Source organism: Puntigrus tetrazona, chromosome 7 (genome assembly GCF_018831695.1).
Source record: "Puntigrus tetrazona isolate hp1 chromosome 7, ASM1883169v1, whole genome shotgun sequence".
Classification (NCBI taxonomy): domain Eukaryota; kingdom Metazoa; phylum Chordata; class Actinopteri; order Cypriniformes; family Cyprinidae; genus Puntigrus; species Puntigrus tetrazona.
Window position 1 is genome coordinate 4,140,713 of NC_056705.1, and position 7,836 is coordinate 4,148,548.

The window sequence follows — 7,836 nt, forward strand, 5'->3', positions numbered from 1 at the left end:
TTTTCCCACTTTTCATTTCCTCCAAAGGACCACCTGGGTGTGTGGCAGACCTGTATCAAACTAGAATCTTGGGGATAAACAGAAATTGTTATTTCTCACTCAGACACACTCAGACAGGTTTTCTGTTAAGCAGCTGCTGTTATTTCTATTGGTGTCGGTGACATCCACCAAAAGCGCGCGGAAAGTTGAGCAGTTCTTCTTGCAGATTTGTTTTGCTTGGGTACATTATATATAACATGAGTCTGGCCGTTAATTTCAAGCGCTACGACAGAGGATATTGAACCAGTTTCAAGACAACCATTCATATATTCAAAGGTGGTTTGATTCGGACAGAACGCAACAAAGTAACAAATAGAAACTGATTGATACTGAAACCGACATGAATAAATAAACAGCAGAAAAACAAACAATTACATTTAGATAATCAGGCAGATAACAAAGAACGACATTCAGAAAGTCATCTCTTATCCCACTGGGTTTACAGTGCAGTGTAATGAAAGTGCCACTTTTGATGCTTTTGTCTCACACTTTCTGACCTTGTTCAAAGTTTTCTAACATACTTCTGCTGTCTTCTGTGATAGATGTAAATGAGCACTAACTGACTGATAATTATGCAGCGTCAAAGTTTGTCTGCTCTAGATTGTTCTTTTTGGAGTAATTATCCTCAGCTAGTTCCCCTTCTGAAATATAGATACAGAAACGTGTTATGTGTTTCTTGGGAGTGCTTTGTGATCTGTATAATTTAAGCAAAACATTGTGAGATGCTGAATCGAATATATGTACTGTCCTCGGAGTTTATGCTTGAACATCTTTGTAAATAACAGTAGTTTTTCTATTCTGTACTGATATCATATGATAAATCACTAAATATCAGATAGTAAAAAGTATTTTTTTGTAATAGATACATGTTTCCAAGTAAACCACAGAATCAACCAAACGTACCAAACAGACAACAGTGACAAAACAATATAGCTACATCTAATATTAAAAGCAAAAGGTCATTGTTTTTGCATTGCAGAGGATTGTGGGACTCTGAGTTCATTCTGTTTAAAACACAATTAAGTGATAAAGAAACAGGTTGTCAAAATGCTGTGTATTGGCTAAAACATCACAATACACCATGGCCACCATAGCCTTAAATGACGGAGAGAAAATATAAGACTGTGTGTGTATGTGTGTGTGTGTGTGTGTGTGTGTGTGTGTGTGTGTGTGAGTAAGCACTTGTGCATAACCATTGATTGTATAGTTAGGCCATTTTTGTAGCAATTTGTCCTTTCCAGTGGCCATCATCTAAATATAAATGCGGTTTATACATTTATCAGTGCTCAGTTATGTTCAGTGCTACTTTGTACTTTACAAAAGTTATGTGATATTGTCTTTCAAGGTTATATTCCACATGTCCGCCATGTTTTTTTTTTGTTTTTCCCATTTCTAATGTCTTTGCAAATGACCAATAGCATCAACAGATGTAAGATTCCATTTTTTTCTGAAGTAAACTTTAATGTATAGGGTTGTTTTCAAAGGTTAAAACTTTGAAGTGATATTTTCTCACAGTGTTTCCCTCTTTCATCTCCAGCTAGTTGCTGTTGTGATGAATGGATTTCAAAGGGCAAGTTTTAAGTGGGTGTACATGCTTTGCGCATTGAATGAAAATTCAGTGTTCTGAAATGTTTGGACTTCATGAGTTTTGAACAGAAAACAGTCGATGTCGCTCAGTGTGTATTTAATGACAAAGCCCATTTTAGATTAGCCGTTGCCCGTGTCACAAACGAATCAGTGATGTGAAGCTTATTTTTTGTTATATAAAGACTAATTAAAAGAGGAATCCTTTGAAATGAAAATTATATGTCTTAGAAAAAGAAATTATAATAATAGTGATAATTCGCTGCTTATTAACATTTGAAAACAAATTGCTTGCAAAATCGTTTAGAGTGCCATGTGCAAAAACATGCATAAAATTATATCATAGCTCAAGTCTTAAGTCAAGTCAAAATATCAGCATTTTACTTAATAATAATAATAATAATAATAAAAAAACAGACCATAAACTCTAAGGCTGCATTAAGGTTACAAAAATAAATGACATATACATTACCACTGTTAACAAACAGTTTCATAACTTCTCTTAAAAATAATATAAAAGGTTTTAAGGTAAATCAATATGAATACAGAAAGTACATTTGTAAAAAAAAAGAAAAAAAAGAAACATAGAATAGAAAAAGCCACATTTACATTTTAAAAAAGATTTTTCTTTATTTATTTTGACATTGTATGAGTTATGACTTCTTCTGGACCTTCTCAGAAGACTTCTGAGAAGAATATCTTGAGAAAAAAAACCTACCTATATTCCGTATGCTCTGTTTAATATGATTATGCCTTCTTGTAGCTAAAGCTGTGAGAAACTCTAGCAATGTCTGTTTCGAAGCCAGCTGATCGCATTATGTGTTTGATATAATACCTGAGGCAGCTTGTTTTGCAATGTGTAAACGTCTTTTGCTGTGTTCTGGGTTTGTAGTTTGAGGCCAAGGCTAAAATAAAGCTTTCTCTGTGCTGCCATGGTAATCTGTCTTCTGTTATCACGTCTTTGAAACTCCCACTCGTTCCTCCTTCATTACAGAATGTTTATTCAGCTACTTAGTTCACAGGTGATGTCTCACAGAATCTGTTTCTCAGTGAAAGCCAGTGTTGTGACAGCGCGGCTACTCAAAAGTGCTTGCGTCTTTTTTTTGTCTGCACGGCTTTGAGCAACAGGACAGGAGTGTGTGTACAGTATGTGCTGTGTGTGTGTGTGTGTGTGTGTGTGTGTTATGGGTAGACGGGAGATTAGAGAGTTACATGGTAAGATGGTATCAGTTTAAAATGCCTAAAGATTGTTGTGAATGACACAAAGGAATTAATAATAATAATAATAATAATAATAATAATATTAATGCATTTTATTTATACACTCTCAAAAATAAATGTACAAAAGCTGTCACCTATATATTTGTTCCTACAATATTCATGTACCTTCAAGGTACATTTTATTTGAATCTAATAGGTACAAAAGCATACCTTTGAAAAGGTACGTATCTCCCCAGTGACAGCTTTTGTACCTTTCTGAGAGTGTAGGTACCTTTGCAGCCACCAACAATAAATGTAATTAATTCCAAAGTAAAGCGACATTTGAAAATATAATTAATCTCTTTGGTGACTCCTTTATATCAGTGATCTCAACACTCACATCGATTTCAGCTCGCTTTCTCTATACTCAGTAGGGCATTAAGGGCATTATTGTATTGTTTAACATTTAATATTGACTAAATAATATCCGTATAATGTAAGCATCATCCTCATACCGAGCTGTTTGAATTCATCACACTTGTTATGTATGCAGCCTGATGAACGTTTACTTTCTGTTTTTATCTATATTATATCTACATATGAGAATGCAATATTTGTGCTCATTTAAAATTTACATGTATAAAATATATTCTCATATGAAACCTTTTAGAAACTAACAATTTCAGATATTAAATTGGCCTTATATCTAACATATAGGACAATTTCACTTTTGATATGTGAAACAGAATCACAAATTTGAAAATTGAGAAATTATCAGATGAATAAAATATTTTTATAAACTTTAATCTTTCAATTTAATATATGTATATTATTATTGTTATTAAATTAACTTTTTAGGGCTATAAATTTATATTTATTTCATCTAAATAATATTTATTTCCCCTTTCAATTCGTCTCTATCCCTTTATGTAATTAACATTCTGTAGCCTAGAATTATGCTATTATCTACCATATATTTAGCAAATAGACACGTCTGCTAATTATGAAAATACAATTGTAGGATATTTATGCTCGTATGTGATGATTAATTAGCATATTGTGTTTTCATTTAGAAATGAAAATATGTGACTGATTCATTCCTCAACAAAACACTGTCACAGAATTAAAGTGAAAAGTTTTTATTAAAACTTCCAGTCAGCATAATCAAAGCTTAACTGGCATATCGAAAATTATGAGATTGAAAGGAAGGAAAAAACTAACATAAAAATATAATAATAATAATGATGATGATGATGATGATGATGATGATATACAAATATTACAAAAAGATAGGATGGGTAAAATATTTTCTTTTAGGCCTATTTTATTTACTTTATGTAGCATTTATTCATGCAAAACGTAAGAAGAATGCTGTTTACATCGCATGCAATATAGCAGGATTAATATAGCATAATAATTTATATTATAGAACAATAAAAGAAATATAAGAAATGATGTAGGAATTTGTATAATAATTATTATAATCATTTCTTAATTCAAAATAAAATAACAATGAATCAGTCTCTAATAAGGTTGCTATGGTCATAGGTTTGTTTACGCAATGAACTCGTGGCCAAGAGAAAAAAATATGTTGTTCCCTCAACTTAAGAAGTCGTGGTCACAAAAAAAAGAAGTTGTTCCCTCATCATAGCATCTGAAGGCCACAACATAACGATGCTGTTACCTTGACAAAACAAATATGTTCCCATAAGTTAATATGACATTCCCTCAATTTAATATCTTGTGGTCACGCCATATTATCACGTTCCCACGGCAAAACTAAGTGAACCGAAGAGGACCCTCCGGTCTTTAGAGCATTCACGATTAAGGTTCGCATACTCCATACGGCCTGTCATTGTATGCAAAATTATACTTTTAATAAAATTAATGTAATTATAATTTCAAAGTATAGTTAAAAACTGCGCTAGCACTGACACAGGAGTTCAAGTAAAGGCAAAACCTTACGCTGAAGTGCGATCGGTGCGTTTGGCTGTGAGTCCAGCCTGTGTTAAGATTCACTTCATCAGTCCGTTTTGCCTCGTTTCCTGTGGCAGCCATGTAATTGGGGTCCAGTGTCTTCTTTTGCTCCTTTACAACCTTTTCTGTTCAATTGCCTTATTATCTCTCAGGTTTACGGTTCACACCTGCCTGTCAAGAAGAAAATTTCCTTATGTTTATTAATTAGCCGCACGTCTGCGCAGGCAGGTAATGAGCTAGAAGATGTATTTCAATGTTACGTTTATCTGAGCGAAGGGTGAATCTCAACTGAGAAATGACTAATCAAAAACACATGCAATTACCGCTGTGTGCGCAAGACAGACGCATACGGCTGTCAGGGGAAGCTAAGCAATTCACTCTGTCTGAACCCTCGGTCCTCAAACATCCAACACTTATTTCCGTTTCATCTCTAAAAAAACATCTCCCATTGAGGAAACTCTAGTGGGGAGAGACAGAGAGAAAATTGTGTTAAGGATGGCAAAGATTGCTAGACCGCAAGGGGAGATGGTCTGTTTTTATGAGGGTCAGTCTAAGTCAACAAGTCTCTCCAGTTCACACACACTGTAGCTGTTATGAGATTCTGCCCATTTCTGTGGCTAGACTGTGTAAGGATTGATCCCGGAGACGTTAGGTCAAAGTAATGTCTTGTGAGGGATAGAATCTCATGTGTATGTGTGGTGTTTCATTTATAAGCCCCATCTGGTGGCCATCTCCGAAACCTCGGTCATATCACAGGTGAGTTTGTACGTGGTCAGCTTATGTGAGAGCCTTATCTTATCATAAGACAGATTACAGTGTCAGGAGACATTAAGCTAGAGATCCCTCTTTGAGTGTGTCCGAAGAGCAATTCTAACAATCAGCTAACCCAACTACGCAATATTGTCATTGCGGACGTCTTAAATAATTGTCTTCTGACATAAAACTTGCTGTTTTTGGATGAGGTGAATCACTCAGGCTGGCCATGATGGAAATGAACAGATGTAAAGTTCCATTAGTTGCTTTATTATTCAATGTCAATACAGCAAATGACGAACACAGCCAAATTTATACACTCACAGAATCCTCTGAAAAGTGAAAACCTTTTGACTCGCTTCCTCAAAAGCAATAAAAACAAAATTCAAGGCTCATTCCCAAAGCATGTTCCCTGCATAAACAGCTCAATTCAGTACAGCAGAATTTACAGCTCAATTTACACCCAGATATTTGTACCAGGCCTACACCGCCAAAAGAGGCCGTATAACTTTGAGTTGAGATTCAAGCCATCACGATCTCATTACACTTCTGACAGTGATTCAAAGCCTTTTTTCACACAGTGTACATTTAAAAGGTGGGCGAAGAAAAGAAAGAAAGATATTGATGCAGAATTTTCACCTTAGAAATAAGTGGTAAAAGCAGAGAAGCTACATTTCATATGGATGGACACTCCTCTTCGCCTTCGGTAATGAGATGGTGTTGGAGGATTCACTGTCAGCCAAATAGACCCTTTACACACTAACACCCATATCCACACACACACACACACACACAGGCGTTTCATGGCGCCCACTGCATACTAACGGCTTGGAAAGCTCTAGAGAGCCAAGCTATTCATCTTCACTGGCCCTCACATTTCTTTCTGTCCTTCTCTCTTCCTATTCTTCCTTTCATCCAGTATTGCAACTCTTGTTGCTTCATTCGATCTTTTGTTCTCCTGTGTAAAATTCACCCTTTGGTCTAGCAATTTGCTGTAATGTTGCCAAACATAATGACCCTGTATGCGCTCACAGGCCCATTTTACATACTGGTTTGTGGGTGTAAAACAACATTTTTCTAACGAGAGGCAGTAATTGCGCATGGACTACACAGTGTGTGACCGACCCTGACTTCTGGTGACCCCTCGGCCGTGCTCTCGTGCAGATGGACAAGTTTGGCCAGCTTTTTTGGTACTTTGGTAAGAAGTGCGATCTACATAAGATGCAGTGTTTTTAGATTGTCATTGTGAGCAAGACTGCATGAAATCATCAAGCACCATTCTTCTTTTTAATAATAAGCTGACAAGTTGACAGCTCACTTGTGATAGATTCATTGTAATCACGTTTGCAGAGCTTCTAGAACATTCACACACACACAGTACAGGTAGAAGAACCCTCTCCAACCACCAGATAATACAAATAAATAACCCATGCTTGTTTTAAACAGATTAAATACCATAATATTAATGTTTAGTTATTTTAGTTCATTTATTTTAGATTCTTCTGAAACAAAAATAGCTACAGTAATGCAGTAACAAGTATCTTTCGTGTATTTTTCACTTCTTACAATAGTACACAAGTGGAACATAATAGCTGACTTTTATTGAATCATCAGTCAGAAAAAACACTGCAAGCGCATGGAGATGCACTTTTAACTAATAGCTTCTAATAAAAACTAGTTTACTCAGAGATCATTCCTGTCTTTTCAGGTCATTAGAGGTTAATTTCGCTTTCTATCTATTCTCATTATTTTACATGACTGTTATGAACATGATACTGTTGTATTATGCCATACTAAACAATCACAGTGACTTGCCACGTTCGTGCTGCTCTTCAGGAGCTCAATGACATTAAGAAGAATGCAGGTCTATTTATTTAGTAAAATTTGATTAATACATTTTTTCATCCAAACTTCCTCCTTGTCTCCTCAAAGACAATATCCATGTGTGAAAGTAGACCGCTGTATTAACTTTAATTTAAAGTCATTTTCAATCAGATGTTGTGAAGTATGTAATGAAAGTACTACAGAAGTGTTTTATTATAGGTTTTTTTTAGGCTCTTTCAAAGCTTTGCTTGGTGATTAAAATTGTCAACAAGTTTCAACCTTGAAATGAACTGTTATGTTATTTGTAGCTGTTTACATATATGAAAATGTAATTATAAAGTGTTAAAGTGTTCTTTAAAACAGAGTGCAAACATTTATCTAAAGGGAGATTGTTTTTTTGTTTGTTTTTTTTTTAACAAAGATCTCTGTTATTGGAGGTTTCAGACATACAGAGAGTAC